Source organism: Ailuropoda melanoleuca, chromosome 3 (assembly GCF_002007445.2).
Source record: "Ailuropoda melanoleuca isolate Jingjing chromosome 3, ASM200744v2, whole genome shotgun sequence".
Classification (NCBI taxonomy): Eukaryota; Metazoa; Chordata; class Mammalia; order Carnivora; family Ursidae; genus Ailuropoda; species Ailuropoda melanoleuca.
This window is the reverse complement of record NC_048220.1, coordinates 79,558,710-79,577,644: the sequence shown is the minus strand read 5'-3', so window position 1 is coordinate 79,577,644 and position 18,935 is coordinate 79,558,710. Positions and strand designations below refer to the sequence as shown.

General features: G+C 38.1%; 1 protein-coding gene across 4 annotated transcripts in view; it reads left to right on the top strand.

The window, feature by feature from the left end:
• The window catches only part of PJA2 (praja ring finger ubiquitin ligase 2), a 78,124-nt gene that overhangs the window by 7,482 nt on the left and 51,707 nt on the right, over positions 1 to 18,935 (top strand). The window contains exon 1 of one of the 4 annotated variants that reach the window (XM_034656606.1): positions 9,812 to 9,831. The exons of the other annotated variants lie outside the window; for them this stretch is intronic. The gene's annotated coding sequence lies outside the window, so the exon portion shown is untranslated. Of the gene's footprint in view, positions 1 to 9,811; positions 9,832 to 18,935 lie in introns of those variants that run through there. 4 annotated transcript variants of the gene reach the window in all.

The window sequence follows — 18,935 nt, the reverse complement described above, 5'->3', positions numbered from 1 at the left end:
ACTGGATTTAAATCTACCATTTTAGTAGTTGTTTTTAATTTAACCTATCTACTGAATGTTCTATATTTTTATCTTAATTATTAGCTCACTACTTACACGTATTTTGCCTCTTTAAAAATTTTATACTGGTTTCTCTGTGATTTGTATTGTACATCTTTAATTCCAGTCTCTATTCGGGCAGTGTTACACAACTTTTTATATAGTGTCAGAGCTCCTCAACAGTATATTGCCAATTTCTTTTTTAACTATTTTTTTGCACTAATACTGTCATCTATTTTATTTTTACATATGCTATAAGCTTGTAATACCTTGCTATTATGTTTGCTTTAGACCTGCATTGTGCATCACGTCACTAGCCAGTGTGACTATTTAATTTGAATTTAGAGTAGTTAGTATTAAGTTTAAATTAATTTCCTCTGTGTACTGGCCACTTTTTAAGCACTTAGTAGCCATATGTAGCTTTTAGCTTTCAGATTGAACTGTGTAAGATAGAACATTTCCATCATCTCAGAAAGTTCGATCAGACAGTCAGTCCTGCTTCACATACTTCTGAAGTAATTACAGATAAGGAAAAAATATATTTTACATTTATCTTCACTTTAAGTAAAGATAATTTAGAGTTCCACATTTCTTTGTAGAATCAAGTGTCTGTTTTGTACTCTTTCTGTAGTTCATGTCTACTGGTAGCAGCATTTCTTGGGTTGGCTATAATGTGCTCTTTTTTTTTCTTTCTTTCTTTTCTTTTCTTTTTTTTTTGCAAAGTACTTTGCAAAAGATTCTTTTGGTATAGATTCTTTGTTCACAGTGTTTTTCTTACATTAAAGATACCATGTATGTTTTCTCGTTTGCACAGTGTCTGATGAGAAGTCAGTTGTAATTCTTCATTCCTCTGCATCAAAGATGTTTCCTTTACCGTTGGGTTTTTATCGCAGGTTGAAAATAATTTGTCTTGAGGTGCGCGTGTTTACTATCTATAGGGCTTTTTGTGTGTGCTTGCTGAGCTTTTCTTAGATTTAAGATTTGATCTCTTAAATCATATTTGGAAATTTCTCCAGGTTTTCTCTTCTAATAGTTGTTCTGCACCACTTACTCTCTCTTCTTGAGAGAATCCCATTACATAGATGGTAGTTCATTTGATATAGTCCTGCGGTTCTTGGAGGCTCTGTTTTGTGTCCTTTTGCACACTTTTTTTTTTTTCTGAATTACTTTGTATTTCAGTTTCGGTAATTTTTCATGACCAGTCTTGAATTTCATTTGTACTTTCCCCCTGGTCCTTTGATGAGCCTGTAAAGTGCTTTTTCTTTTTGCTCACTATTAATGTATCTTCTCTTTCTTGCATTTGCATTTCCATCTCCTGAAATCCTTGATCTATTTCCTAACTCTATTCCAGAAATATTTTTTTTTCTTTTACTCATCTCCTAGCCACAATGGAGGACAGTGATTGGTGTCCTTCTGTCAGTAGTGTAAGGTCCCCTCTGCCCCCCATATGGGTGAAGGGCCCAGGTAGAATTTTATTCTTTTCCTTTGTTGGCAGGCAGTACCTTCCTTCCACTCTGAAAGATGCCCCTTTAGTCTCCAGCCTGTGAATAAGCACAGGCACCCCTGAATAAGAGCCTGTGAGTAGGTGCCAACTCTCTGTATTTCTGTAGTTCTCAGAGATTTTGTACTCTAATCCAACCCACACTTTGTCTTTACCTGCAATATAATTACCTGAGATGAGAAAACTTAAAACACTCTTTAGGGAAGATAAATTATCCTGATCCTCTAGGAAATAACATTCAGAATATAAGAAGGATGCATTTTGTAATTTCAAGGGGACCATTGAAAGATTGGGACTGAAAGGTACATCAGACAAGCTAGTAGGTGAAATAAAATGAAACAGTAAAAAAAATAAAATAAAATAAAATTTTTTGACCAATACCAAAGTCAAGAAAGGAAGGATAAAGGAACAAAGAACAAATGAGAAAGATGATACTTAAACTCATCTATATTGGTAATTATGTTAAATGTAAATTGATTAAGCACTTCAATAGCAATACGAATATTGTTAGGCCTTATAAGTAAGATCCACCTATATTTTGCTTATAAAAAACACTTTAAATGTGAAAGTACAAATAAGATGAAAGTAAAAAGAATTGAGTATTGTCTGCAAACACCAAAGGAAAGCTGATGTGGCTGTATTAATCTTGTATAAGATAGATGTAGGGCAATATGTGTTATAAGAAATAAAGAGGAATATAGTATAATAAGTGGGTCCATTCATCAGGAAGACCTAGTAATTCTAAATGTATGTTCACACACACACACACACACAACACAGCTTTTGAATGTAGACACACACACACACACAGACACAATACAGCTTTTGAATGTAGAAGTTAGCATAACAGGAAAGACGTATATATATTCATAGCTGAGATTTTAAATATACATTTAAAGTAACTTATAGAACAGTTATGTAAAAAAATCACTAAAGCAATACAATTGAATGACATGATTAATCAACTTGACATAATTGACCTTTATACAACATAGTGTCTAACAACTGAAGACTACACCTTTTTTTTTTAAGTGTACTTGGGACATTTGATAAAGTAATTCTTAAATAAGTATCACACTTCAGATTGACATTGTGTACATGTTTTCTGATCGTTGTGGAATTAATTACAAGTCAGTAACAGAAAAATAACTAGAAAGGCTCTAGATGTTTGGAAGTTAAGCAAGACATTTCTAAATACTGCATTAATCAAACATGAAGTCACAGTAGAGGTTAGAAAACATTTCAATCTGAAAAACAATAAAAATGTTGCATTAGAATTTATGGAATGGAACTGAGGCAGTACTTCGGGAGAACTTTGTTGCTTTATATGCATATGTTAGTAAAGAAAAAAGGTTAAAAATTGTTACTGTAAGCTTGCAACTGAAGGAAACAACGAATCAAACCCAAAGAAACTAGAAAGAAGGAAATTGTATATATAAAAGTAGAAATTAAGGTACTCCAAATGTTTTACAGTCTGTTGAGAGGACTTTTTAAAAATAATAAATCTGTAATGAACTGATGAAGGAAAAAATGGGAAAAGACACAAGTTACCTATACCAGGAATGTAAAAGGAGGCATTAGTACAGATCTTGTAGATATTAAATTGTCAATAAGGGGAAATTATGAACAACTTTATATTAATGTTTAATAAGTTCAATGAAAGTTCATAATCCTTGAAAAACACAACTTATCAAAACTGACATGGGAAATGGAAAATGAGTTGTCTAATGTCTATTGAGCAAGTTGACTTTATCAAAAACTTTCCACAAAACCCAGGCTTCACTGATAAATTCTAAACATTTAGGTAAGATATACTACGACTTTTACACAGATTCTTCTGAGAAGACATATAAACGTCACCCACAACATTTTATGATTTTAGCATAATCTTTTTTTATGTTTAGATTTATTTCTCTAATAATTTTATTTATTTATTTATTTTTTTTAAAGATTTTATTTATTTATTTGACAGAGATAGAGACAGCCAGCGAGAGAGGGAACACAAGCAGGGGGAGTGGGAGAGGAAAAAGCAGGCTCATAGCGGAGGAGCCTGATGTGGGGCTCGATCCCATAACGCCGGGATCATGCCCTGAGCCGAAGGCAGACGCTTAACCGCTGTGCCACCCAGGCGCCCCTATTTTTTAATAATTTTTTATTATATATGTTAGTCACCATACAGTACATCCCTAGTTTTAGATGTAAAGTTCCATGATTCATTACTTGCGTATAATTCCCAGTGCACCATGCAATACGTGCCCTTCTTAATACCCATCACCAGCCTATCCCATACCCCCACCTCCCTCCCCTCTGAAGCCCTCAGTTTGTTTCCCAGAGTCAACAGTCTGTCATGGTTCATTCCCCCTTCTGTTTACCCCCCCCTTCTTCCCTTTATTCCCCTACCAATCTTCCTACTTCTTGTGTTCCATAAATGATTGAAACCATATGATAATTGTCTTACTCTGCTTGAGTTATTTCGCTTAGCATTATCTCCTCCAGTCCCGTCCATGTTGCAGCAAATGTTGAGAATTTGTTCTTTTGGATGGCTGAGTAATACTCCATTATATATATGGACCACATCTTTTTTTTTTTTTCTTTTTTCTTTTTATTTTTTTTTTAATTTTATTATTATATTATGTTAGTCACCATACAGTACATCCCCGGATTCCGATGCAAAGTTCGATGCTTCATTAGTTGCGTATAACACCCGTGCACCATGCAATACGTGCCCTCCTTACTACCCATCACCAGTCTATCCCATTCCCCCACCCCCCTCCCCTCTGAAGTCTTCAGTTTGCTTCTCATAGTCCATAGTCTCTCATGTTTCATTCCCCCTTCTGATTGCCCCCCCTTTCTTTATCCCTTTCTTCCCCTACTGTTCATCCTAGATCTTATGTTCCATAGATGAGAGAAACCATATGATAATTGTCTTTCTCTGCTTGACTTATTTCACTTAGCATTATCTCCTCCAGTGCCGTCCATGTTGCAGCAAATGTTGAGAATTTGTTCTTTTTGATGGCTGAGTAATACTCCATTATATATATGGACCACATCTTCTTAATCTAGTCAACTGTTGAAGGGCATCTTGGCTCCTTCCACGATTTAGCTATAGTGGACAATGCAGCTATGAACATTGGGGCACATATGGCCCTTCTCTTTACTACGTCTCTATCTTTGGGTAAATGCCCAGTAGTGCAATTGATGGATCATAGGGTACCTCAATTTTTAACTTTTTAAGGGACCTCCACACTGTTTTCCAGAGTGGCTGTACCAACTTGCATCAGAGTGGCTGTACCAACTTGCATTCCCACCAACAGTGTAAGAGGGATCCCCTTTCTCCACATCCTCTCCAACACTTGTTTCCTGCCTTGTCAATTTTTGCCATCCTTACTGGTATAAGGTGGTATCTCAATGTGGTTTTGATTTGAATTTCCCTGATGGCTAATGATTTTGAACATTTTTTCATGTGTCTGTTAGCCATTTGTATGTCTTCATTGGAAAAGTGTCTGTTCATATCATTTGTTTCTTGTGTATTGAGTTTGAGAAGTTCTTTGTAGATCTTGGATACCAGTCTTTTATCTGTAGTGTCATTTACAAATATCTGTTCCCATTCCGTGGGCTGCCTTTTAGTTTTTTTGAACTGTTTCCTGTGCTCTGCAGAAGCTTTTTATCTTGATGAAGTCCCACGAGTTCATTTTTTTCTTTTGTTTCTCTTGTCTTTGGAGGTGTGTCATGAAAAAAGTTGCTGTGGCTGATGTCAAAGAGGTTGCAGCCTATGCTCTCCTCTATGATTTTGAAGGATTCCTGTCTCACATCGAGGTCTTTCATCCATTTGGAGTTTATCTTTGTGTACGGTGTGAGAGAGTGGTCAAGTTTCATTCTTTTGCATGTAGCTGTCCAATTTTCCCAGCACCATTTATTGAAGAGACTGTCTTTTTTCCACNTTTCCCAGCACCATTTATTGAAGAGACTGTCTTTTCCACTGGATGTTTTTTCCTGCTTTGTCAAAGATTAGTTGCCCAAAGAGTCGAGGGTCCATTTCTCTGTTCTCTGTGCTGTTCCATTGGTCTATGTGTCTGTTTTTGTGCCAGAACCATGCTGTCTTTGTGATCACAGCTTTGTAGTACAGCTCNCTTGAAATTCGGCAGTGTGATGTCCCCAGCTTTGTTATTCCCTTTCAACAATTCCTTGGTGATTCAGGGCCTTTTCTGGTTCCACACAAATTTAAGGGCTGTTTGTTACAGTTCTTTGAAAAATGTCATTGGTATTTTGATTGGGATGGCATTGAAAGTGTAGATTGCTCTGGGTAGCATAGACATTTTAACTATGTTAATTCTTCTGATCCATGAGCATGGAATGTTTTTCCATCTTTTTGTGTCTTCTTCAATGTCTTTCAAGAGTGATTTGTAGTTTCTAGAATACAGATCCTTTACGTCTCTGGTTAAGTTAATTCTGAGATAACGTATGATTTTTGGTGCTATTGTAAATGGAATGGATTCCCTAATTTCTCTTTCTTCAGTCTCATTGTTCGTGTATAGAAATGCACTGATTTCTGAGCATTGATTTTGTATCCCGCCACATTACTGAATTGCTCTATAACTTCTAGTAGTTTGGGGGTGAAGTCTTTTGGGTTTTCTATATAGAGTATCATGTCATCAGCGAAGAGAGACAGTTTGACTTCTTCTTTGCTGACTTGGATACCTTTTATCCCTTTTTGTTGTATGATTGCTGTTGCAATAGACTTCTAGTACTATGTTGAATAATAATGGCGAGAGTGGGCCTCCTTGTCATGTTCCTGATCTTAAGGGAAAGGCTTTCAGCTTTTCCCCATTGAAAATGATATTTGCTGCAGGCTTTTCATAGATGGTTTTTATGAAACTGTGGAATGTACCCTCTATCCCGACACTCTGAAGTGTTTTAATCAGGAAAGGATGCTGTATCTTGTCAGATGCTTTTTCTCTATCAATTGAGAGGATCATATGGTTCTTGACTCTTTTCTTGTTGATATGATCTATCACACTGTTTGAATTGCAAATGTCGAACCACCCTTGCATCCCAGGGATGAATCTCACCTGGTCTTGATGGATAATGCTTTTAATGTGGTGTTGGATCCTATTAGCTAGGGTCTTGTTGAGAATTTTGGCGTCCATATTCATCAGGGATATCGGTCTGTAATTCTCCTTTTTGATGGGTTCTTTGCCTGGATTGGGGATCAAGGTAATACCGGCCCAGTAGAATGAGTTTGGTAGTTTTCCTTCTGTTTCTATTTTTTGAAACAGCTTCAGGGGAATAGGTATTATTTCTTCTTTGAATGTTTGGTAGAATTCCCCGGGGAAACAGTCAGGCCCTGGACTCCTGTTTTTTGGGGAGGTTTTTGATCACTACTTCAATCTCTTCATAATTAATCAGTCTGTTTAAATAATCAATTTCTTCCTTTTTTAGTCTTGGTAGTTTTAGGTTTCCAGGAAGGCATCCATTTCTTCCATGGTTGTTTAATTTATTGGCATAAAGCTGTTGATAAAAGTTTCTAATGATCCTTCCTATTTCATTGGTGTTGGTCGTGATCTCTCCCCTTTCGTTCATAATTTTATTAATTTGGGTCCTTTCTCTCTTCTTTTGAATAAGTCTGGCCAGTGGCTTATCAATCTTATTTATTCTTTCAAAGAACCAGCTTCTAGTTCTGTTGATCTGCTCTACTGTGCTCCTGGTTTCTAATTCATTGATCTCTGCTCTAATGTTGATCAACTGCCTTCTTGTGAGTGGGTTAGGCCTGTTCTTCTGTTTCAGCTCCAGCTTCTTGAGGTGAGAATATAAAAACTGCATTTTAGATTTTTCTATTCTCTTTTTTTCCAAAGATTTTTTAATTTATATTTGTGTGACAGAGAGACAGCCAGCGAGAGAGGGAACACAGCAGGGGGAGTGGGAGAGGAAGAAGCAGGCTCTCAGCGGAGGAGCCCGATGTGGGACTCGATCCCGGAACGCTAGGATCACGCCCCGAAGGCAGGCGCTTAAGGACTGCGCTACCCAGGCGCCCCAGATTTTTCTGTTCTTTTGAGTGAGGCTTGGATGGCTATGTAGTTTCCCCTTCGGACTGCCTTTGCAGTGTCCCATAGGTTTTGGACCGTTGTGTTTTCATTCTCATTGGTCTCCATAAATTGTGTAAACTGATTTTTAATTTCCTGGTTTAGTCAATTATTCTTGAGCAGAATGGTTCTTAGTTTCCACGTGTTTGAGTTTTTTCCCAATTTTTCCTTGTGATTGAGTTCCAGTTTCAAAGCATTGTGGTCTGAGAATATGCACGGAATAATTTCAGTCTTTTGGTATTGGTTGAGACCTGTTTTGTGACCCAGCATATGGTCTATTCTGGAGAAAGTTCCATGTGCATTCTAAAAGAATGAGTATTCTGTTGTTCTGGGTTGTAGTGTTCTGTATATATCTATGAGGTCCATCTGGTCTAGTATGTCATTAAAAGCTCTCGTTTCTTTGTTGATTTTCTGCTTAGATGATCTGTCTATTGCTGATAGTGGAGTGTTGAGTTCCCCTACTATTAACGTATTTTTATCTATATGTCTTTCTATTCTGGTTAAGAGTTGGCTTGTTATCTTGCTGCTCCCCTGTTGGGGGCATAGATGTTTATAATTGTCATATCCACTTGTTGGATACATCCTTTAAGAGTAATATAGTGTCCTTCTGTATCTCTAACTACAGTCTTTAGTTTATTTATTTATTTGTTTGTTTATTTATTTATTTAAAGATTTTATTTATTTATTTGACAGAGACAGACAGCAAGCGAGAGAGGGAACACAAGCAGGGGGAGTGGGAGATGAAGAAGCAGGCTCCTAGCGGAGAAGCCTGATGTGGGGCTTGATCCCAGAACTCTGGGATCATGCCCTGAGCCGAAGGCAGACGCTTAACTACTGCGGCCACCCAGGCGCCCCTACAGTCTTTAGTTTAAAATCTAATCTGTCTGATATGAGAATTGCTACCTCAGCTTTCTTTTGAGGTCCGTTGGCATGAAAAATGGTTTTGCATCCCTTCACTTTCGTCTGGACATAGCTTTGCGTTCAAGATGAGTCTCCTGTAGATAGCAAATGGATGGGTCATGTCTTTTTATCCGATCTGCATCCCTGTGGCGTTTTATTGGCGTATTTAGGCCATTCACATTGAGAGTGATTATTGAGAGAGATGATTTTAATGATGTCATGTTGTCTGTGAAGTCTTTGTTTCTATAGATTGTAAATTTCTGTTCTGTATCACTCTTGGAGCCTTTTTACTTTTATAGAACCCCCCTTAATATCTCCTGTAGGGCTGGTTTCGTGGTTTTGAATTTGGTCAGTTTCTGCTGATCTTGGAGGTCCTTATCTCTCCATCAATTCTGAATGACAGCCTTGCTGGATAAAGGATCCTTGGCTGCATGTTTTTTTCGGATAGAGCTTTAAAAATATCCTGCCAACTCTTCCCCTCATTCCACGTCTGTGTAGACAGGTCTGATGTTATTCTGATGTTTTTGCCTCTGTACATGAGAAATTTCATTGTCCTGGCCACTTTGAATACTGTATCCTTGGATATAATATTTGCAAATTGCACTATGACATGACGTGGCGTAGGTTTGTCGTGGTTGACCTTGGGAGGGGTCCTCTCTGCCTCTTGGACACAGATGCTTGTTTCCTTTGCTGGATTAGGGAAGTTTTCAGCTACAATTTGTTCAAATATCTCTTCTAGACCTCTCTCTTTCTCCACCCCCTCGGGGATGCCGATGATTCTGACATTGGAACGTTTCATTGAGTCAGGAATCTCCCATAATGTACATTCTTGAGATTGGAATTTTTTTGAGCCAAGTTTCTGTTTTAACTTTCTCTTGTACCGTCCCATCCTCCAATTCACTAATTCGTTTTTCTGCCTCATTTACCCTGGTCGTCAGTGCATCTAGTTTTGACTGCATTTGATTCATAGCATCTTAATTTCTGCCAGATTCACTCTCATTTCCTCCCTTAGAGATTCTGTATTCTCGTTAATATTTTTGTTAGTATTTTTTTAAGGTCTACACCAAGTTTGACCATTGTTACTCTAAACTCCATTTCTGGTAATTTTTGGTTTTTTTAAGATTTTATTTATTTATTTGACAGAGGGAGACAGCCAGCGAGAGAGGGAACGCAAGCAGGGGAAGTGGGAGAGGAAGAAGCAAGCTCCCAGCGGAGAAGCCTGATGTTGGGCTCGATCCCAGTATGCTGGGTCAGGCCCTGAGCCTAAGGCAGATGCTTAACGACTGTGCCACCCAGGCGCCCCTATTTCTGGTAATTTGGTTATATCCATATCCATCAGTTCTGTGTCAGAGGCCACAGTCTCTTTATCTTTTCTTTGCTGGGGGGAATTTCTCCTTCTCATCATTCTGATGAGGAGAGGTTGCGGGGTTGCCCAGAGCCCAAATTATTGGCCAGGACCCAGGCAGTGTGCACTTGTTTTATAGGGACCTTAGGGATGCGGGCTTCATGACTTTTCAGTCTGCCTTCTGGGTGAGTGGCCTGCCGCGCTGGTATTCAGGCAACCCTGTTTGGGTAGAGTCTCCCTGTCCCCTGTGAGGGGGATGGGGATGGGCACAATGTGAGCTGGTATTTCCAGGCTTTTGTTTTCTGGCGGCTCCCCTGGGGGTTTTCTGTGGCTCTTCTGAGAGTCAGAGCAGCAGTGGCCTATCCTAGCCTCTGTCTCAGAACAGAGAGATCGCAGTCTGCCCTCCACTCAGCTCTCTCGGCCTCCTTAACTCTGTTTCTGTCAGTGCTGCCAAAAACCCTGCAGTGTACCAGGTTGTGCGCCCCGTAGCCGGTGTCCCAGCCCTCACTTCCAGGGTCTGCATGTCTTTGTCCTTTGTGCTTCTAACACTGCCAGCCGCCCCCGGTTCCCGCGCGCGCTCCCGAGCTCTCTGTTTCAGTGTGTTTCGCACACTCCGGATGGCTGCTTTTCAGTCAGGTCACGCGTGCGCTCCCGAGCTCTCCGTTTCAGTCTAGTTTGAGTGTGCACTCTGGAGCTCCGGTTTTTAGTTTGGACGCGCACCCGCCCGAGCTCCCAGTTTTAGTCCTGTTCCAGTGAGCGCTCCAGAGCTCCAGCTTTCAGTCTGGTCGCGTGTGTTCCCAGGATCACAGTCTCAGTCTGCTCTCTTGTGGGTGCCGGGCCGCAAGTCCAGCCTGCTCCCCAATGCAGGTGGCTACTGATTCCTGGCGCCCGAGCGCGGTGGCTCCCTCCCCCTTCTAGAAGTTTATCTTCTGATATCTGTGTGCTGAATTCACGGCTCCCTCTTCATACCTCAATACTCAGCGCTGGAGATGTTCGTTTGTAGAGATCCAGATGTATGTTCCTGTGTCTCGGGCTGATTCCTTGGGTTTTCAGCATGGTCTGGTACATATCCAGCTCAACTCGGGACCAGCTGAAAAAGGGTACCCCTACTCCTCTGCCATCTTTTTTCCTCTAGCATAATCTTTTTTTTTTTTTTTTTTTAAGATTTTTTAGTTATTTATTTGACAGAGATAGAGACAGCCAGTGAGAGAGGGAACACAAGCAGGGGGAGTGGGAGAGGAAGAGACAGGCTCATAGCGAGGAGCCTGATGTGGGGCTCGATCCCATAACGCCGGGATCACGCCCTGAGCCGAAGGCAGACGCTTAACCGCTGTGCCACCCAGGCGCCCCTCCTCTAGCATAATCTTGATAGGAAAACCTGAGAAGAGCATGACAGAAAAGGGAAAATTATAGGCCAGTATTTATCATGCACATAGATATGGAAATAATCCAGGGATACATAGAAAGGATAATATAGATCACAAATTCATTCCAGGTATGCAAGGTTGGTTTAATGTTTTTAAAATTAGTCAGTGTAGTTCATCTCTTTAACAGAACAATATAGAGAAACAGTAGGATCATTTCTGTAGATAGAGAGAAATCATTTGACAAAATTCAATGTCTATTCATGATAAAAATCCTTGTCAACTTAGCAATAGAAGGAAATATCCTTAACTTCCTAAAGAGTATCAGAAAATGGGGGCGTCTGGGTGCCTCATATGGTTAAACATCTGCCTTCAGCTCAGGTCAATATCTCAGGGTCCTGGGATGGAGCTCCATGTCAGGCTTCCTGCTCAGACTCCTGCTGAGTCTTCCCCCCCACCCCTCTTCATGCGCACACGCTCTCTCACTCTCAAATAAATGAAATCTTTAAAAAAAAAAAGTATCAAAATGTGCAGCTAACAGTATACTCAATGAAAAGCTTTGTTTCATGTCCAATATCTTTCCTTCTATTCTCTTATATTGTTGTGTATGTTAGACATGGCCAGTATGCAGAAATGCATTGTATGATGTATACTAGCAATGAAAAATGTGTAGAATAAAATTAGAAAAGTATCTTTAGAATAGCATCAAGGAGCGCCTGAGTGGCTCATTTGGTTAAGTGTCTCCCTTGGCTCAGGTCATGATCCCAGGACATTGGGCTTCTTGCTCAGCAGGGGTCTGCTTCTCCCTCTCCCTCTGTGCGCTCTCTCTCTCTCTCTGAAGTAAATAAATATTTTAAAAAGTAGCATCAAAACATAATATATCTAAGAATAAATATATTAAAAATTTGGGAAAACTTCTGTACTAAAAATGATAAAACAATGCTCGGAGACCTTTTATTTTTAAAGATTTATTTATTTTAGAGAGAGAGAATGTGGGGGTGGAGGTGCACAGAGAGAGAATCTCAAGCAGACTCCCTGTGCTGAGCACAGAGCCTGACTCAGGGCTCGATCGCTCTGAACCCTTAGGTCTTGGCCTGAGCCAAAATCAAGAGCCAAGGTGCTTAACTGACTGAGCCACCCAGGTGCTCCCAGAGACATTTTAAAATACTTAAATAAATAGAGAAATATTCCATCTTTATGTAGTAAGAAACTCAATATTGTTATCATGTTAGTTTCCCTCAAGTTGGGCTATGGGATTGATACAATATGAAAATCCCAGAATTTTTTTTTCTTTTTTGGTCAAATGGATTCCACAATTTATATCAAAATGTAAGTGTCTCAGATGTTAAGAATTACTATGAATTTATAGTCATTAAAACAGTGTGTATTAGCACAAGGTACATAAAAAGATCAATGGAAGAATATGAGTGTCTAGAAATAGCCCTTCACATAAACCATCTTTAATTTGTGACAAAAGTGCCACTGAAATTAAGAACAGAATGAATGCATATACTTTTAATTATTTGTGTTAGATAAACTGGATATCCACATGGTAACAAAATCAACCTCGATTTATACCTTGTGCTATCTTCAAAAGTTCGTTGAGTTTGACCATAGATCTAAATGTAAAAGCAAAAATTTGACTCTTGTAGAAGAAAACCTAGATGAATATCTTTTTCACCTTTGCAAAAATTTCTTAAATAGAACATAAAATCGATAAATTAGACTGCATAAAATTAAGAATTTCTGTTTTTCAGTATATCATTAAGAAAGGGAAAGGCAAGCCATGGAGTGTAAGAATATTTGCAATAAATAAATTTGGTAAAGGACTTGTATCTGGAAAATATACGTAAATTATAAAACAAAAAGAAAAAGGCAAACAACTCAGTTTTTAAAAACATGCAAAAAAGTGATCAGATTCTTTACAAAAGAAGATATACAAAAGGCCAGTGTGTACAGGTAAAGTTGTTCCACAGTGTTATTTATTCATCAAGGAAATGTCACCATCATACCCCTACCAGAATGGCCAGAGTTAGAAACTCACAATAAGGAGTGTTGGTAAAGATACAGAACAACCGGTACTATTCTATATGGCTAATGAGAATGTAAATTGTTTCAACCACTTTGGAAAACTGGTAATGACCGTTATAGCTAAACATAGCCCTGTACTATGACCCATTAATTCCAGGTCATACTACCCAAGAAAGGTAAAAAATATGTATAAGAGTATTTATAACAACGTGAATGAATCCCAGAAACATTGTGTTGAGTGAAAGTAGACACAGAAGAGTTCATGTTGTATGATTCCACTTGTGTAGTTTCAAACAGGAAAAACTAGATCTGGAGTAGAAGTCCAGAAAGTGGTTGCCTGTGGATTGAGAGAAGTTTAATCAGTTGAAAGGAGTAAGAGAGAACCTTCTGAAATGATGGTAGTGTTTTATAACTTGATCTAGGTGGTAGTTACTCAGATATATAACGTGAAAAAATTCATTCATTCAACAAATGATTGCAGAGAAAAGGAAAATACTTGAAAAGTTTTTATCATGAAAATTTCCAGATTTCTGTGGAGTACAGGAAACCACATCTAAACAACATCTTGCATCAACGTTTTGCCATGCTTGTTTCTTTGTTTCTCCAAACCCACTCATATAAGCTCTTTTTTTTTTGTAGTTAACACACATCCAAGTGTCCAAATATCATAGGTATATTAATTTGTTCTGAACACATTTTGTGAATTTTTATCATCAATGAAATTTGCTGCGTTGCTACGCATAACATTGAATTTTCTATTTTCCTTTTTTCCTGTACACTTTTTTTCTTTTCCTTGCTCATTGACATGGAAATAAATCTACGCTTTTTCTTTATTTCTAAGTGATTTGACTTGACATCCCAGAGGGTGGGTTGAGCAAGGCCCTTCTTAGATGTGCCACGTCTGAATCAGATCTTCCTATCTAAATGGGAGGTAAATTTGAGGAATATTCTTAATCCTATTTTTCAGTGGTTTGGTATTTTATTCTTCCATCTCAATTTGTCTTTGACTTTAATCTTTTCTTCCCCTTAGCCAATTATATTTCCAGTAAACCATAGAAAATCTTTATTGTTCTAATGTGTTGGCTGTATGCTCATTTAATCTTTCTTCACAGATTTCTCTCTATGGGTAGTCTTTAAAAATAGCATTTTGTAGCAGTTATTTATTTTAAAGATTTATTTATTAGAGAGCGAGAGAGCACGCTCACGTGAGAGAATGAGAGAGCATGAGAGCGAGATTGCACAAGTGGGGTTTGAGAGGGTGGGGGGGGCAGGGACAGAAGGAGAGGGAGAGGCAGACTCCCCGCTTAGCAGGGAGCCCAACATGGAGCTCCATCCCAGATCCCTGAGATCAAGACCTGAGCCAAAGGCAGACCCTTAACTGACTGAGCCACCCGGGTGTCCCATTTTGTAACAAGTTTTTAACAATTGTTTAAACCATTTTTGGTGAGATAGAGGCTTTACCATAACAAGTTGGAAATACAGTTTTTTATCTACTTAAACATAAAAATTTTGGATTATCTAAAGGTTTGTTTCTGATTACATATATTTTATGTTTTTTAGTGGAATTTTCATTATATTAGTGCTGAATTTATTAACACTTTTACAGTAATTTACAGAAAAGTTGTCATGAAAGATAGTATTTAAGTAAGCTTAGCCTTTTATCAGATTATCTCTTTGTGTTCCTGGAGATAGTAAACCCATTTATCTCAGAAGTTTAGCAGTTGTAATTTTAAAATTTCTCTGATTTATCTATTATTGTCATTTCTACTGTTGTTCATTTACAAAATCTAGTAGTCGTATCCTGGAGGTTTTCTTGTTCAGCAGCCTGTAACTTCGAAGTCCAGTGGCTGATAGTACGTTATTTGATTTGCTGCAATTGATTTTATTAATGTGTCCACTTATTTATAAAAATTTATGGGAATCATATCACCTTAGTCCGTATTTATTGTGTATCTACTAGTTGGATTTAGTGGCCTATTTTGCAGTTGTCTATATGTAAAAGCAACCTTTTGTGCTTGTGTCTAGAAGATACAAAAAATCTAGAGGGAGATTAAAAAGAATATGTTAAGTGCAAGCTTAGATTGTTATTCGCAATAGATACTTTATTAATCTCTTAGAATATTTATTTTGCCTTAGCAGCTAAAAATAGAAAGATGAGATAATGTTAATAAACTAAGTTAAGGGGTGCCTGAGTGGCTCAGTTGGTTAAGTGTCTGCCTTCAGCTCAGGTTGTGATCTTGGGGTCCTAGGATCAAACCCTGTGTTGGGCTCTCTGCTCAGCAGGGAGTCTGCCTCTCCCTCTGTGACCTGTCTCGCCCTTGCTCTCTCTCAAATAAATAAAATCTTTAAACTAAGTTAAAATGTAATTGGTTCCAACATATACAACACAGCTTTCTGGCAGTATTTGTCATAGTTTGTCCTAAACTCATTTTGTCGTGAAGTTTGTATTATTGAATTTGTAACTCAGTAATTACGAAAATTTTGTATGACTAAATAATTATTTTACTGAAAGGAAATGCAGGCTTCATAATTTTAGAAGTTTGTTTTTTGAGGAATTTTAAGAAACATTTTCAGGACGTTTTGCAGGTATTTTTATAAAGGCAGATATGAGAGAATATAAAACAAATTTTCCAGTGCACTTGGAAGAGTAATCAAGACTTTGCCTTTCAGATAGTTGGATTAAATTGTATTTGTTTCTCAACTTATTTTTCTATTTCTAGGAAAGATAGTTTAACAATGAGTTATTTATAGGCAGCCTACTAAATGGGAGAAAATAGTTGCAAATTATATATATGATAAAGGGTTAATATCCAAAGTATATTAAGAATTCATACAACTCAATAGCAAAAAAAGAGTCCAGTTAGAAAATGGGCAGGGGCGCCTGGGTGGCACAGCGGTTAAGCGTCTGCCTTCGGCTCAGGGCGTGATCCCGGCGTTATGGGATCGCCCCACATCAGGCTCCTCTGCTATGAGCCTGCTTCTTCCTCTCCCACTCCCCCCTGCTTGTGTACCCTCTCTCGCTGGCTGTCTCTATCTCTGTCGAATAAATAAATAAAATCTTTAAAAAATAAAAAAAAAATAAAAAAAAAGAAAATGGGCAGAGGGTATGAGCATACAGTTTTCTAAAGACAACATACAGATGGGCAACAGGTACATGGAAAGGTGCTCAACATCATTAGTCATCAGAGAAGTGCAAATCAAAACCACAATGAGATATGAACTCATGTCTGTTAGAATGGCTTTTATCAAAAAGACAAGAAATAACAAGTGGCGGGATATGAAAAGAAAAAAACCCTTGTGCACTCTTGGGGAGAATGTAAACTGGGGCAGCCACTATGAAAGACAGAATGGGGTTCCTCAAAAAATTAAAAATAGAACTACCATATGATCTAGTTATTCCACTTCTGGGTATTTATCTGAAGAAAACAAAAATATTAAGTTGAAAAGATATATGCACCCCCATATTCATTGCAGCATTATTTACAATGGCCAAGATATGGAAACAACCTAAGTGTCTATTGATGGATGAACGGATAAAGAAGATGTGGTACAAAGCCAGGGAATGCAGAAGTTTGCTGACATTCACCAGAAGCTAGAAGTGCTAAAGGATTCTCCTCTAGAGCCTTTGGGAGGAAATATGGCCCTGTTGACACCTTGATTCTGGACCTTTAATCTCCAGAACTGTGAGAGAATGTTTTAAGCGAAGAGGGAAAAAAAAGAGGAAGGGATTTTCCTGGGGAAGAAAAAAGATGCAGTGCGTGTGCATGTACACAATGGAGTATTATTCACCCATAAAAAAGAATGAAATCCTGCCATTCACAACAATATGAATGGACCTTGAGGGCCTTATACTAACTAAAATAAGCCAGACAGAGAAAGACAAGTACTGTATGATTTTTTAAGTGGAATCAGTGAAAAAGCTCATTAATACAGAGAACAGATTGGTGGTTTCCAGAGGTGGGAGTGGGAGGCAGGCAAAATGGGTGAAGAGGGGCAAAAGGTAACAAACTTACAGTTACAAAATAAGAAATTCATGGGAATGTAATGTACAGCACGGTGTCTGTAGTTAATAATACCATATTGTATATTTGAAGGTTGCTACAATACATCTTAAAAGTTCTCATCACAAGAGAAAGAATTTTACTATTTATGGTGATAGATGTTAACTAGATTTACTTTGATGATCATTTAGCAGTATATACAAATAACGAATCATTATGTTATATACCCAATACTAGTATATCAACATACTTGTTTTTATTTTTTTTAAGTGAGTTATTTTTGGCTCCCAGCAGACAGTTCACAGGGGTTATAGATCCAAACTTTTGAAACTCTTCCAGTAGTTCAACCAATTTCTCCTTCCCTTTGCCTAAAAGTTCACTTAAATCAGCTAGATTTAAATTCTAAAAGTAAGTGTTTCTGATGCAGTAGCCATGTAGTGAATATTTATTAGAAGATAGGTAGAATATAGGAGCTAAGCAGCAGGTCTGACATTGCCCGCAAGCAAAACACTGGTATAATTCATTTTGATACTGTCAACCCTAGCATGGCACTACCTATGCTGAGAATAAGCAGATCTTTTAAAAGGGAGAAAATATACTTTCACGAGTTGGCATTAGAAAATCTTTGTTCTAGTAATAGGTAGAAGTATAAGTAAATCCAGTATCTTAGTGCATGTAATTTAAATTATTTGTGTTTGTTATTTACTGCAGGATAATCCGTTTGCTTCAATGGACCTGGTAGCTCTGAACATTTATATCTCAGTTTCTGAGTCAGAAATTCAGGAGCAGCCTGGCTGGGTGGTTTGTCTCATGGTCTCTCATGAGGTTGTAGTCAAGACATGGGTTGGGACTACAGTCATCTGAAGACTTGTTTGGTATTTAAGGTGCTGCTTCCTAGGTGGTTCATTCAAATGGCTGTTACCAGAAGACCTCAGTTCCTTCCGGCTCTTAGCAGGAACTGCCAGTTCCTCAACACGCGGATCTTAGGATTACTTGAATGATCTCCTGATGCAGCAGCTTGCTTCTCCCAGAGAGAGTAGCAGAGAGAGAGCAAGAAGGAAGCCACAATGCCTTTTATGCCCTCATCTTGTACATTATACATTGTCACTACTATCACATTGTCTTCAGTAGAAACAAGTCACTAAGTACAACCCACACTGGAGAGGTGCAGATTGGGAGAAGTATCAAAGACTTTGTAGAACAGAATTGTTGTTCGTTCATTCATTCATTCATTCATTCATTCATTCATTCGAATACATACAATATTGGCAATGTATTAGAAGCAGTGCATTTAATAGACTGCACTAATAGTGCATTCAGGTAAAAATAAAACAAGGCCTTTGTCTTTAAAATCACCAGTCTTTAAGTTCTGCTGTGGGAGGTGTGTATCCCATACCCATGCTTTCCCTTGTATTCTTTTGAAGATTGTTTTTATTGTCTCTCTATAGCTGCTGGCATATCTATCCTAGTTAAAATGATAAAGTGATGACTTCTAGGTTAATAAGATCTAGAATTAATACTTTGCTGATTAATTCTTTAATTCTTAGACAGCAACATGTTTATATAGTTTGCTTTACGACAATTAGTAAGAAATATTTAAAAGTACCAAAGCCTTTGACTGGAATTCCTCACTAGTAGAGAGGAATCATATGTTACTTATTAAGTGAATAGTAC